The 16,528-nt window shown below is 32.7% G+C and overlaps 1 pseudogene; it reads right to left on the bottom strand.

The window, feature by feature from the left end:
- Positions 1 to 285: 285 nt before the first annotated feature.
- Positions 286 to 10,889, bottom strand: LOC131062351 (metal tolerance protein 11-like; annotated as a pseudogene).
- Positions 10,890 to 16,528: the final 5,639 nt, after the last annotated feature.

Below are 16,528 nucleotides of genomic sequence, written 5' to 3'. Positions count from 1 at the left end.
AAGAGGCTTATATAATAGATGCTAAATATTTGCTTTTAAAGATGCAGATCCCTTAAATATTTGTATTTTCTTCTATGGTGATCCATGAGGAGCACAATAATATAGGCAACATGTACAGGAGATTTTCTTACATATATAGCATGAATTTCTTTAAAACAGAGAAAGACATTAGAATTTATAAATGCAATAAAAAGATCAACTAAAGCTTTACTGCACAAAAACATCACATAGCTAGAAGAAATGTATTTGAGAAAATCAGCATTCAAGATTTCTAGCCAAAGAACATAATTTGGAGCTTGTGCCTTAACTACAGGTTCTTCAATGATTTTTGCCAACTGTCCAAATAATTAGAAACAGAAACTGCGCCATTAAAAATAGGTGCAGGAGCTACAAATTACTAAGCATTGATAGTAACTACATATCACATTGGAAGAGGGATTCTGGCGGCAATAATTGGTTTCCATGCAAGAAGGAAACAATTGGAATAAATATATAACCCATCCTAAGCAACTAGGAATGCTTGTTTCTATGCTCAGGTCTGTGAGTATATTCATAGTCTATATGCACAAAAGCCCGTTCTATGTCAGAAAGAGATTCCAATTTTCTTGAAGCGCTTCTCCAATGTCATGAGCCATTTGCAAGGACATATCACTGGGTAGCACGATGTCAACTTCAACGAAGTAATGCGAGCCAAATGTGTAAGCTCTGACTGTATCAATATGCTGTATGGCTTTGTGATGATTCCAACAGAGATATGTCAATTTCTGCAAATAATCAGGTGAAGCTGTTTTTCCCACCAAGGAGTTCACGTTTTCCAGAACTGTGTTCGACCATGTCCTGATTGTATAGAGTGCTAGCTATACAGAAGGTCCACTATCAGCTTTAGTATTTCAATTAATAAAGATTAACATAAAATCTTGAACGTACTTGAGATGTGCTCAAAGGAAGCAGGGCAATCTATATTTTGAATCTTGAAAAATAAAACAGTTTAGAGATCAGAGCACTGTACATCCTTCTCACTATAAGTGTTTAAATAACCTGCTAGACATTAATGATCAAGTTTAAATCAGAACGGGATGCATCCTCCTTACTATAATTCTACAATTTACCCATCTCTAGCAAGGGCTTATATATGGCATCCTTTCAAGGCAGTCATGTGCCTGCAGTTGTTAGTATTCCAAATTGCTTCCAAAGTTAAGGATATATTGTGAAAATCATCACTGTCATCATCTAAACAGACGAAAATGTTAATCCATACATCAATATGTATGATACTATGTAGGTAGGTTTGGATATGGTAGTACTGAAAGGACCGACTGGTGAGCTGCAGTCTGTGTTCTAAAGACTTTCTCTACACATGCCTTGCAATGGTCATTGCTATCATTTCTAAGAAAAGGCAAGCCTCGATACTTTTCTAAACAAATAAGCTCTCCAGAATATAATAAATCAAGTAATGCAGACGGTTGCATGTGTTCACAATTTCTAAACGGAAAGTGGAAACATTCTATATTTAATGTGGGTTATGTAAGCTAGCTAGGAGGATCCGTTTAGACATCCTTTGACTCTGTTAACCATGTAGATACTACAATGGACTACTAGCACAAGGACAGTTATGAGAAAAATGTAAAACCTAACTGAGATCATTTTAGACAGGGCAAATGCCCTGAACTCTGCATTTCTCTTGACAAGGTCTCTACCAGTTGGCTCCTAAGAGCAACAACCTTATAAATTACTGTGGAAAATCAAGAGTCAATACTTATTCCACCTTAGGTATCACTTTGAAGATTTGAACTTGGGTCTTCACAATGAAAACTCAACACTTAATCACTTGCTCTCAACCTCTTGGACACCATGCATTGTAATTTAGCAACCTCAGAGTGATATATTCAAACGATTCAGAAAAACTACATTGTCTCTTAGAAACTAGTTGAAATAATAGAGACCCACAAATAGCACGGTGCTAAAAACGTTGGCTTATCAATCTTAAATAGCTACAATCTTTTCAATATTGACATGAAATCGCCAAAGCAGAAATTCTGATGGTACATCTCAGATTTCAGATTATATCACCATTTTGAGAGTGTAAAGTTACTGTGAGAAGAGAAATGAAGGGTACAAGGTTATCTACCAATCAAATGTTCTCATTTAGTATATATTTACATGCATAATGTGCAAAATGCATAGACTCCACAAATCATGTGTTTGTGAAACTTCAGTAAACACCCACTGAAGTATGGCTTTGAAATGATCAATACGACATGGCAAACAAGACCAAGGGCAGAAAAAAAAAATTGAAGCCAAAAAACTGGAAAAATATCTTTGGAAATCGCACAAGATCATGTAAAACCCAAAAAACTAAGTATATATCATGAAAATGAAGAGAACAACTACCAGCATCTAACATATGACACAGTCATGAATTCTGGAAAGGACATCTGCATGTACACTAATCAATATGAAGTAATGTTTAAACACAGATTTTCATCAAAAGCCCTTTTCAGGCATATTAACATCACAAAGAAAGGATAGAAAAGCCTTTGTAGAAGATGAGGGGATGAGAAGTGTCACTAAAGTAAACGGGTTAGAGAAGTGCTTACAACTATTGCTCCAGCTGGATCCATCCACCACTGAAATTTCCTTGCAAGAACTGCAGCGAGGAGACCAATTGAATTGGTTATAACATCAAAGAAATGATCTTTGGCAAACGCCTTTACAATCTCATTTGTAGAAGTCCGGCAATAGATAGCAAGGAACAACTTCACTAGAGTGACTGAAACCATAATTCCAACAATCCAGTGCCACTCGTATTCGTCTGATGATAATCCTCGCTTCTGTATAATTTGGCAATACAATTGAGGGAAGGGTATTACTTATATGTAATATGCCAAAGTAGCATACTTGTTGAAAAGATAATACAGTAATGCTGGACAGACCGTAAAACAGATGGGAAAGGAAAACCAAAAACATTATCTGTGAGACAGAACAGAAGCATAATCTATATTACATGTAATATTTTAGCTCAACATTTTATGGCTCCAGAATAAAGGTCAGAATAAACTAGAATAAACTGATAGGTTTTAGGACAAGGAAATTGGCCTGTATTTTGTCTATTTTTGCAGGCAAGCGATGTAAATCAGGCAAAACAAAGTTTAACATCAATGATTTCTATGATTATTTTAATTTGCATCCACTTATACACTTTTAGTAAAAACAGAAAGCCACAGCTCAAGCTGATGATACTGTAATTCCGTCAAAAACAACAGAGGGGTTTTACTCTAAAATATTTTCATTGTATTTAAGTAAGAAAATTTTGCCTCCAAAATATTAAATATTAGTTTAACTTTACAAAACAATGCCATAAAAAGGAACTAAATCAAATGCCTGAGATAGCATTTATGGTTATAATTATGTTCAATGAAAAATATTGTATATGTATTCATGGGACACAAAGCTAAACAAATATCCAAATAAGCATACAATATATCATGTATGCTTGTGGAAATTTCAAGCCATCATGAGAACCATAAAGTAAAATAGATATCCCATTTTTAAATGTATATCCATGAACAGGAAATTTACCCCTAAAGCAAGCTGTTTAAAAGCTTCGGCCATGATCGGCACCCCCAATGTAGCCATAACTGAAGCAAAAACCAGAATTCCCTGCACGTGGAGCATTGTAATTAGAATCAACACTCAATAAATGTTGGGGAACTCATAATATTCATGCATCAAACAACAAATACAGACCATAACAAAAAGAATATAAACTACTAAAAAATTTATCAAGTTTACAAAAACTACTCAAGATTATAATTCATCTTAGATTATATCGATATGTACTATGAAATTATCAAAGATGTTATAAGGCTCATCCTATTCTTTAACTGAAACTAAACCCCCATTGCTAGCGATCGAGGGTAGCAAATAAATGCAATTTGCAACACAAAACATCAGAATGTAAAGATTAAGGCTAAAGAAACAGTAACATCTTTGGGTTTTGGAGCTTTGAAATACACAAGTTTCCTAAATTAATGTTCCACTGCTACACAGGATCTCTTATCACGTCGTGAATAAGAAGCCAAAGGATAAGGAGTCAGATGGTCAGGACAAGAAATGATTTGCAATTGAAATGTTGTCTAAGTAGCTTCAAAGAGCATGAGGCGCATAATAGATAATAAGCACAACATAAAAGTAGAACAACTATTAATAAACACCAAAGTTGTAAGAGTTTTATGCTGATGATTTTTAACTACCTGACCTTTTCATAGATCAGCAAGGGATTGTAGGAATCATCTAACATTTGCTACAATATGGAATTGCAGAGCTTCTACGTATAACTAATGAATACTTCATGCCTTCATGAAAGCCTTATTACAGACCCTTATCATCTCACACTAAAAGACGACCACAGGAGATAAATTTGGCATTTGATATCGCTCCCATGGAAGAGGTGTATTTTGAATGCATTCCAGAAACAAAAGATGCAACAGAAAAACATGAAGAAAACAAAAATTCATTTCCCAAGGAGGAAGCAATGAAACCCTCTTCAAGATCTGATACAGGATAGAAATGAAAAAAGATGACTTTACCCTGCAGATAAACGATACATTTTCCCTTTGGGTCCAAAAACACATTTGTGATAGGATGGAAACCTGTTTCAAGGATTGCAAAACACTTCCCCATCCCAAAGACTTCCAGAAATATTTCGGGCAGTTTCCATCTACTCTCCAGGAATTTCAGGATATTACTATCGCTGGAGCTCTTCTTTATGGATGTTTTCAAAAGTTTCTAATACCCATTTCCAAGAGTTCATAGGGATTTCTGCCATTTCTGACACCATTTCCTGCTATTTACTTCAGAGATCTGCCTTAAAGATTATGCTGTTTTCTGACTTGCCAATCCCTGCCTAAAATGCTGATGTAAGGGGAAACAAAGATTATATGGACATCAAACTGATGCAACAAAACTAGGGAAATTGTTATTGAAATCTACAACATGTTTACATAACAAAGAGCCAATCTTATTGACTTTTCAATTCCACATTACAATCTGATATAAATCTGCTCTAAGACCTGCAAATTGAACTTCATAACAGCAACAATGACCTTCATACTGACTTTCTTCCTTCACCCTTGCCCTTCTCTCCAAAATTGGGCTTGTCAAAACTCAAAACTGAATTCTAGCTAATCAAAATTCAACTTGAAATTGCCCATCTGTAAATTTCTTTTTAATTTCATGTCATTTCATTTGGAATCCTAGAAGGGGTACACCCAACTAAGATTCCCACCAATTTTGTTATTGAATTTGAATTTGGGATCTCCTATCTGTTGCACTTGCACCTCTCTTACAACTAGCTCAAATTAGGCCTTTTCTTGACCCAACATAGCAAAACTCAAAACCTCCACATTGAGCGCCAACTTTTGGCATTTACCAACTTGTCATAAAGCATTAAATGTGTGTCATAGCCTGTAAGTGGCCCACTCCCAGATCCAACGCCCAAGATGACAATCACATTCTTTCGTAGCATGCTTAGCATCTTGGAATTGAAAGATTAATTAAAAATTTCTATTAGAAAGAAACATCTATCTAAGAAACAACAAAAAATGCAAACAGGGAAACCCTAGATTTGATGATTCATTGGAATTTTAATTTGAGTAAAATTGGTATGATTGTGTTTGATACGTTTCAAATAAGATTCAAAAAGAAGAAATAGAAAGGACCAACCAATGGCTGCATGCGCTTTTTCCCAATTGGATAGAGATAGGGATTTGGTGTCCGCATCTTAAATGTGGTGAACCAGAGAATAAATCCCGATAGAAGATCCAAAAGTGAGTCTAGGGTTGAAGCAAGTATGGCCAATGAACGACTACTTATTGTTGCATATATTTTTAGAGCAAAAAGTACAACATTTGCCAAGTTGGAAATGCGAATTGCAGTCCTCTCACTTCTTGCAACCTTCTGACGGTCTTCCTGAAAGAAACTGAGCAAAGAGAATTAGTTGGTATAATCGAATACTCCTTGGTAATATAAGGCTCACTGATGCACTGGCCGCTTTGATGAATGCGCATAACAACAAAAGGATAAAACCGAACCTCAGACATGCCAAGCAGATATCCATGCTCAGAAACAGCATCCATTTCTGTAAAACCCTCAAGCATCATATCTTGCTGCTGATAATATTCGGCCACTCCATCACCAGGACCTGCCAAGGAACATGAATAAACAGCTAAAAACTAGTACATATGTGCATCGTAACCACAAAATCCAAAAACTTTTCTCAATGCCACTCTGAAATGAATATACTATTGCTATCTATCTCAATATAATTAATCAAAGACAACCAAAAGGAAGTCATTTAAGATGACAAGAATCAGAAAGTCTTGCAACATGAGTACATCCATATCTTCTATTGCAAGTTAAAAGGTGAGCTTCTCTGTTTGCAGCCAGAAGTATTCTTGAGCATAGGTTTTGAATCTTGATAGACCGCTAAGCAGAATAATATGTCTGAAGTAAAATTGAATGGGATTTGTAAGCAATGCTTGCATACAATCACATTATGGAATCCTCTATTACTTCAAGTTTAAACCAAGCACTGAGATATATTTTGTTAGGGTGCGGTTCCATGAGGGGGCTTAAGCTTCTATTTTCATGAAGCAGGAGGTCCCATGAAACAAAAAAGAATCTTTTCCTAAAAAATAGTAGCCCCTACTTTTTAGGACTGTATATTTCAACGGGTGAAATTGGGGGGGGCTAGAAATTATTGGGGGGGGCTAGAAATTGCCACACCAGCTTAGGGATGATAACTGCCACTATATTGAAGTTTAGATTGCTGTTCAAAAAATAATTATGGAGGGAAAATAAGTTTTTTAATTTGTTTTTTTCATTGCAAAAGAATAGAAGACAAAGCTATGTATCCATGAGACCACCAGCTTCCTTAAATTTAGGAGCTTAAATTTTTAAGTAGAATTGTGCTACAAATTTCATGGGATCACCCGCTTTAAAAAACTCCTAAAAAATCTCTGCAGCACCCGCTCTATTTTTTAGGAAGCCCCCCTCCATGGGACCCCAGCCTTAATGAAAAAGAAACTTCAATGATTAGTTGTATTTTCTCTTTATTCTTTTTAACAGAAATAATTATTTAATGACTACTGTTGGTAACATTTCCCACTTAGGTCAACCCCACCATGGAGATCTTAATTCTTGCAATCATAACACCACTAAAGATAATCACTACTCTAAGCTATCACTTCCTACTTTCTTTGCCTCCGGGAGCAACTTCCTGTGATTGTAACATATTTACTCGAAATTTTACATGATGCTAACTGATGTTTGGTGGATGTAACACATAATTGAACACACATTGGTAACTAAGACTCAAGAAAACAAAAAATATGCTGCTCAAATCATATGCCAAGTTTTCAATGCCCAGACCACTTGGGGTTATGATGTTGTAACTCATATGAATGCAAGCATCTCCAGAACAAAAGATAAGACTGGCCTACAATTTTCATGGAGACATATACTAGAAGCTTTATGAGAAAAGTCAGTCATGTGCTGCTTGAATATATAAATGCCAAATTTATAGCCCATGAGCCTATTGTAACCATAGATCTCTATGATAAAAAATAAAAATAAAAAAATTCCTCACTGAGAAGTTTCTAAATTCCACCAATTCCAAGTTTAGACAAATTAAACTTGAGTGATTTATCTAGAGAACAAAGAAAGTTAAATACTTCAAGGCTCAATGAATGTCACATCAATTAGAATGCTCTGCAATTATTCTTTGTACAATTTAAATCTTTTAGTGTCGTAGTTTAGTAAATAGATCAAACCCCCTGTTGTGCACTATTGGCAACCAATTGAAGTTAAAAGGTACTTCCAGAATTGAACTATGGAGATCTGGTGTTTGTATATTTCCCGGTACAGTTGTCTTCGGAACTTTTCTCCTGATAGAAAACAAAGACTATTGCCACACTATACGACTATTTCACAGGAATTCAATTGATTGGACCCTGTTTTCGCAGTGTCGATGACAAATCACACAAGACTTCATTGACATAACTTATCAAAAGATCCTTTGCATCTATTGATTAATTATAATTTAATGTTTGCTATATAATCATGTGATTCAATTTCCAGAGTCCGGACACTTGCATGGAATAAATCATTAGACAGCTGCATCACACACCTCTGCAAACTTCATTTTTACATCCATTACTATTAACAAATAATAGATACCCTAGCATTGAATTTGCAATGGCAACTAGCACCAATTTTACCTTGCAGATCGAAAATTTACCCGAAAAGTGTGTAGGCAAAGAACACTCGGGATTCATTGCTAAGAACCACAAATTCAATCTCTTCTTATCCAGCTTTGCCACAGTGTCTACCATGTTAGATGGAATAGTAATTAAGAAGCGGACTCGATATATGTAGGGGCTACAGATCAGTCTAGTACTAAACAGATATACCGTAAATGTCATTTGTGTAAGATTGTTTTGACGCTCAAACATTACAGAGTTCTCACATGAAAATATATGAATATCAAGAAAGATCTAAAGTACATACAAGAGCCTGTGAGCAGAAGAGGCATTGGACGTGTTTAAGATGCAATAGGATGGAATGAGGTGAAATCTTCTTAAAAAATCTTCAGTTGACTAGATGGAACAACCGAGGTTTTCTGGATATGTGCACAAAGGAATCTAAAAGGCCTTTTGCAAGAAGTGTTTCACCAGTGTGTTCAGCAACACCGTGACCGTGGCATGGGCAATTGGCTTGGAAAGAACTCTTCGTCAGGAAGTCTTGGTTGATACAGTTCCAAGTTCCAACATTATGGATTCTTCATTGCGCTGAATCAGTGTTAATACCACTGGAAGCATTGACTACTGATACCAGAAGCATGGCCTATCCAAAACCAGAGGAAAGCAAGGACTGATTTTGGATTTCACTATGATCTTTAAGGCACGCTGATCTTTTTATTATGTAATTGATGAAAATCTGTATGTGCTTAGGGAATATAATCGGAACCAAAACACATTTGGTTGTTAGTCTGCTTTATTAGAGGATTCTGCTATTTGAATTTGATTTGAATCGCAATAAAGATTTATCCTTTTGAAATTAGATAAGCTACTTTCAAAAGGATAATGAAATGTAGTCTTCAGAACGATTTAGGCAAGATAATAATATAAAATCCAATTCCTGCTCTGCTAGACCATCAAGCCATCATCATTGAAATCGCTACCCAAAAACACCCAAATTTTCATTCGTAAACCAGAATAAAGATGTTTCTCCTCAATTACACTGGTAACAGTATCATCAATGAAACTACAGTAAAAAAAATTCAAACCAAGTGTTCATTTACTGAGCGGAACAATCCTTTGGGTTTGGCAGATATTATATGCTGCTCGCTTGACAATTCCTATTGCCCACTCTACTGGGACTGGGAAAAATCAACAAAGAAGCCTGAAATAACTCATGACTCGTATGGTTTGCGACAAAATATCATTTCTCTAATAAGCAATACCATTCCTTGCTCACATGAATGTAAATATTCATAAATAACATTTTTAGTTCTCATTCAAAACATCACTAAATTTCTATAGATTTATGAAGGCTATCTATTGATTCTATTCAAATTTATGAATTTTTCTTTACTGTAGTTGAAAGATAATTATACATATAATTTTTCTAACTTTAAAGAGCAGATAAAATAATATCAAATAATAAAATTAAAATAAAGATAATAAGAAAAAATACATGTGATTTACCATTAAAGATTACATCTATTGAAAAGCAGGATAATATCTTTATTTATTGTTTTTCATACATTCAATATATAATCTGCACTTATTCTTTTATAGAAATGTATAACTCTTCAAATATGAAGAAACATCAAGCAAATGAAAAAAAGGAATAAAAAATGATGAAATGACTGTTGAACTTCACATTCTCAACAAAAAGACACAAAATAAAATTAAAATGACCAACAAAATTATGATTCCGAAAGCTTATGACAGTAATTCCATTCCTCCAATAAGAAAAACTGTTTTTCTGGTTAAACAATATTCAGAAACCTGCCATGAGTTTGATTGTTCGTAACACTTTTCTTTCCTTAACAATTTTAACTATAATTCAATTAAGAATATGCACACTTTTCTAAAGATATATGAAGTTTTTCTAATTGAAGTTACAAGTTCTAAAAATCTATCAAACGGGTCTCCCTGATTTCAGCACAGAATCAAACAAAAGCTAGAAAAAAAATCTTAAGATGGTGGAAACAAGCACAAACCGACTACTACAGTAAGGCAATCATGGATTCCTCCCTGAGGCTTATCATCCCTTTCAGGCCTTGGAACCTTGTTGAAATTGAGCTTCCATGCATTCTCTGCTCCTGCTAAGGCACCAATCTCAACCTGACCAGCATGGAGCGAGTCCTCAGTTGCCTTTTCCAGGGCTGATTGACCACCATGGAGGGAGACATCATTTATCTTTTCCATGGCTGATTGATCACCACGGAGGGAGTCATCATTTGTCTTTTCCATGGCTGATTGACCACTCTCAACCTGAACAACATAGAGACCAGTCTCAACTTGACCAGCTTTGAGCAAGTCACCATTTCCCACTCCCATGGCTGATTGACCCATCTCAACCTGAGCAGCATGGAGAGAGTCCGCATTTCCCACCTCCATGGCTGATTGGACAAACAATGTAATATATGAGGATATCTGAAATGTGGGGAAGTAAGATAAATTCAGAACCCTGTCTCTGTTCTGTCAAATGAGTGAGGAGCGTCTGTATATATAAACATGGTGTGGACGAATTAGTGGAATAAACGTTAATTGAGAAAAGGACCCGCCAAAACATCGTTGCAAACATTGTTTCTTTGTGTTACTGTCCTTCCAAAAGCTTTTTGACCATAAGCGCGAAAACAGACACATTTTTGTCCTTGTAATCCTAGAAGCTGTCCCTTGAAGCTTTGCCTCTATCAAGCTCAATCATCAGCAATAAAAACAAAAGGAAGATTTCAATTACGTCCACGACCAGCGGCAAAATAAATATTCGTCTCTGTAAAATACATGATTTGTTTTCTTGTTGCAATATTATACATATATAGATTTTTTTAATGTTGTAATTGAAGTGTTTTTATGGTGAATGTTATTTGGATATTCTTAGGATTTTCTGATAATTCTAGGATATAAATTAATGTATCAATGAATATCTTTAAATATTAGTACATGAAAAAAAAAAATAGCTAATGGTCAATAATTAGGAGAAAAAATACAATTAAGGTTGCCTGATTTTAGCTAGCACAAGGATCCACCATCGCATAAGCGCCATTTTTTAACTGTTACCCGTTTTACTTGCATGAGTAATCACATTGGAAAAAAATATGGGGGACACAATCCTCAAACATAGCTACTACATAGCTCGACTTGGTCATTGTCCATTCTTCGTCATTAAAGGTCTCTTGGTCACTCATTTCCTTCAAATTTCTATAATTTTTTCTCATGAAATCTTGAGTTCATTGCAAACATGAATGGAAATTGATTTTCTACTGATTGCATAACTCATAATTGAAAATTAATTAATGACCCATAGTTTCATAGCACAAAATTCAACTAATAAGGAATAAATGTGAAATAAAACTTTTTGTATCTAACAACATTTTATATGAGTTAAATTGTTTCAATAATTTTTCATTTGAACTATGATGGGTGTGAGATTTTGTAATCCTAGTGAGGTAACATGTCAAATGATGGTAGTGAGAATGAGCCTCTATATTAATAATAAGATGACCCTGACATTCCAAAGTATATGTAAAATTAATGAATATTTGTACGTGATGCAAGATTACTAAAACCCTAAGATGCTCTTAAATATCAAACATCCCTAGTAACTAAAAATTGAACCAAGTTCTCAAAATTAAGGAAGTAGGGAAGGTTACTTTGGTTACCCAAGTTGGCCTACTTTTTTAGAAATCTATGTTCCTGCTCCAATCCCTTTCCCTTCTATCTAATAAGATATTTTTTACAGTCCTTTCTTCTAGTTTTCATGTTAAATCACATATTCAAAATATAGTCTAATTCATCTTGTAGCTTCTCAAGCAATTGTTGCTTCTAATTAGGATCTTGTGGTAATGGTTTTTTACTATTTGAATCTCCAACTTTATAATAAACAATAGATAAATAGCATCGAATACTAACAAGATATCTAAACCTTAGGAAACTCAATTGTATAAGAATTTTCAAAAAAAATATGCATAAATGTAGTGTGCATCCATTTGGAAAGAGACTATGAAATGTCATGTCTAATAGGTTGTCATCATTGTTCTCATTTATGGGAGATAAACCATGTTGGGACAACTTAATGAAATTGTCATTCTCATTTTCTATTTATAATGTTTAATGGTTTCTAATTATGAAACCAATTTGGTAGTTTCATTATGAGATTGTTGGCTTTTTGCCAACTTGAAGAATGAACTCTATTTAGCAAGTAGCTCTTGAAAATGGAGATGAATTATCATTCAATAAGATTCAAGTAAAGCATGGAATAATCCACATTATAAACATGCAACTATATTGACTTGATCAATTGTATTTTCCCTCTAAGTTAGCCATTAATTCATCATCATTTGATTTTGAATAGTGTTTTCTTTAGTGTTTGATATCACTACTTCATTTTTAATTTCAATAGCATGAATTGTGTTTGAAATATCTATAATTACATTGGGGAGTAGTTATAAGGATTCTTTGAATTGATTTCAATATCCTTGTATTATAGATCATATTTGATCTTGCATTGTAATGTTTCTCTATTGTAACTTCTACTTACAAATTGTAATCATAATGTTTGCCATGTGTATGAAGTATATTCTAACTATTAATACATCTAGTTCTCTTATTGTATGCAAAAGATTTTTTTCTATTATTTTGGTATTTTTCGTGAAGCTAATTAAGTGATCATTATATTTGCAATGTCCTCCATGAGCACATGTTACAGGTATTATCACATCAAATATGGAAGAATTTGGGTACACTAGTGAATTACAATTCTACATATCACCCATAGACAAATGGTTAGTGGAAGCTATTATCTAAAGTGTAGGTAATCTCTTAAGGAGTCTAGTAGGAGACAAGATAACATAATGAGATTCTTTGTTGGTGATTTAAGCTAAATTTGCATACAACATTTGGTGAATAGGTATATAGGAGAGGCACCATTTCAAACTATGTATGCGACCAATCTTCATGGGATTTATCTTATTGTAAGTTTTCCCAAGAAATATCTCCTTTATCAAGTACACCATGACTAATTCTCCCTCTAAGTATTCTCCATTATATTATCTACACTAGCTTTATACTTAGGGCTAGTCTACTTCAACTACTTATTAACTTGTGCATGTACCTCCTTCTTGTGCTATTCAAAATATTTTGCATTTGCAAGTGCTAAAACATTTATCACTTATCCTATTACAAAATTCACTAGACCATCAATTGGTTGAGCACTAGTGCATTTTGTCTCTTCTTTACAAGATACAAGATCATATTAGAGTAAGTGTTGTGTTGAAAGGACAAATATAATCAACCAATTAGGATTGCCGACTCGTATCTTCACATTAAGTGATTTCGATACAAAATAACTTGATTTACACATTTTTTATAACAAACAAAACATCCTATTCTAACAAACAATGTATTGATAATGTAATAAAAAAATACACCACAATATTATATCTATATCAATGAATCACTATCTTTCATGAGAAGGCTATTGAAAAATTACTTTGTAGTGAAGACTATTAGTATATGTATGAATTAAAACATCAAAGAACTACTCATCTATGTGGATTCCGTTGGCTTGGGAATGCACCAAATATGGATACATGATTGAAAAAATATGTAAAGTTGGAAATAGAAAGAAAATTAAATATATTTTTAGATATATTTGTAAGGGTAAAAATTATATACCTTGCACTTTTTTCCTTTATTTTGAATTTGTATCTAATGCAATGACTATTATATACATAGTAATCAAATTGAATTTGACTTGATCATACCTCCACACATCTTAATCAAATTTTATGCATTCATTATCTTGGTCTAAATCCATAACATGGAAATGATCTTGGATCAAAATTGTAGCACGCAAACTATCCTCCAATTCCTAAATTTAGATTCAAATTTGGGCAAAAGTCAACTCCTTTCCTACTAATTGCTCCTTGTTGACTTGAAAATGAAATACATTGATACGTGTTTAGGGTGTTGTATAAAGGGACAAACCATGATTAAATTTTAGGCATAGAGATTCTAGAATAAAGATACAATCATTCGATCAATTCAAAAGAGTATCACAATGCATTATTATGTCAAGATTATGCTGAGAGGCATCTACAATGACATACAAATATTCGTAAACAAAAAAATGATTTTGAATAAATTTGACGTGTAGATAGCAAGTAAATGCATGCATGTTTCAGTTTCTTATAAGTATTATTTTATTACTCTGAACAAAATAAACTCATTGCCACTTGTTTCTAAGTATACGAAACTGTTACATCTTTAATGAGAGTGAAAGAGTGCAACATATTCAGCTTCATGTCCTTCTTGACAACTAATAAACATGCAAGACAATTATTTGATATCTCTCGACATTAATTTACGTATATATATTTTAGAATATAGGTATACTAGTTATCTTACATCAATATACACATCATCAATGATAAACTAGACACACTATATCGTTGCTCATTATGTTTGCAATCATTTTTAAAACCATTAATCCATATCTAGAGGTTTTCCATAAGGAAACCTTCACCTAGCAGACTTCTTAAAATATTTGTCAACACCAACCAAGGTACACAGATTCCAAATGTCAGAAGGCGTCATATTTGTGAGTACATATCAAATCTACATTTTAGAATCATTTCTACACATGTGAAGATCATTGACATAGAGTAGAAAATAAACACTTAACTATTTGACAAAAAATATTACTTTCAAAAATAATCATAAAATATTATCTACACAAATTAACTCTATTACTACTTCTAAAATTAGATCCTCCAACTTTCTTTTGTCATTTCAAAAAACAAATTTAATTATTGTCTCAAATCAAATCTTATTTTTTTTAATATTGATTATTACTTAACTGTTATATTCAAACATTGCTAAAAAAAAAAAAACTATTAGAATGCATTACGGTGACACCTAGAGACATAATGTAAGGAACACAAGTCTTTGTTTTTCACTCTTATTCTTTTTATAGAAATCCAAGACAAAATATTTAAATTATAAAAATATAATCTTTAATCGTACATATATATGATTTTCCATCTTATAATTATATTTTATGGAATGAAATATTTCAATTTATTTATTTATTCTCACTTTTTATTTAATAAGTGGCTCAACTTTATCGGGGGATTGTGCATTTATAGCCTTTATTCTAGGTTTTTTTTGGGATAGATTTAGCCATTTTTGAAATTTTAGTCATATAAAAATAATATAATTCATTTGTATCTTAATTAAAATATCATTTAGTATGTCTTATTCAATTATTATTAGTTTTTAAATTTTTGAAATATATGTTCTAATTATTGTTATATGATTTTTTAAAAGTTTGTTGTACAAAAATAATATATTTTATTTTCTATGAAATATATTATTTGTTATTTTGCACTTTAATATATTTGTAGTACAAATATAAAAGTCAAATAAAAATTAATGACAACAAATTATTATTATTGCATAATGTCATGCCCAAACTTTTGGGCACGAACGGAATAATTTTTTTTTTAAAATAATCTACTAAGCACGATTAACCTTAATATAATAATGCAACTTAGTTTGGTCTTAACTATTTTTTTTTTTTTTGAGTAGATCAAACCATTAAGTTAATTTGGTGATAAAATTAACTACGAAGTGAGCGTGCTAATATTTTCCCAAAATAGAGATCCTTAATCTTCCATTAAATAATTAACTCTCTAGCAAGTAATCTCACACTAAATATATATTTTCTAAAATTAATAGATAGGGGAAAATAATAATCTCCTATAGCTCCTTAACTACTTGGGGTCTAAAATTAACTGACAACCTTATTGAATAAATCCCCATAAATTAAGATACTTTATAAATTTGCAATTTAAATGGGTCACCTGACCCTACAATTATCATTGAGTTATTATTATATATTTTTTTTTTCTTAAAAGGGTATGCTCTACCCAAGAATTTAAAATTTTCCCCTTACAATGCTCCTACATTTAATTTCAAATTTAAAAGAGTATTAGATAATGTTTCAACCAACTAATTGAATTTTCAAACAACTATAACAAATTTAAATTACTTATATATATATAAATACATATACATACATATTGGTATATATATATATATTTCTTTTATCAAAATATTCCTTATTTTACATTTAACTACTTGCTTTCCAAATAAATGAAGGAATGAAAGCACTTGTATATATATATATATATATATATATAATTACCTATATGCTTATGAATATGTTTAAATGG

This window comes from Cryptomeria japonica, chromosome 1, assembly GCF_030272615.1.
Source record: "Cryptomeria japonica chromosome 1, Sugi_1.0, whole genome shotgun sequence".
Classification (NCBI taxonomy): domain Eukaryota; kingdom Viridiplantae; phylum Streptophyta; class Pinopsida; order Cupressales; family Cupressaceae; genus Cryptomeria; species Cryptomeria japonica.
Note: the sequence above shows the minus strand (reverse complement) of the source record. Positions and strands in the feature narration are given on the sequence as shown.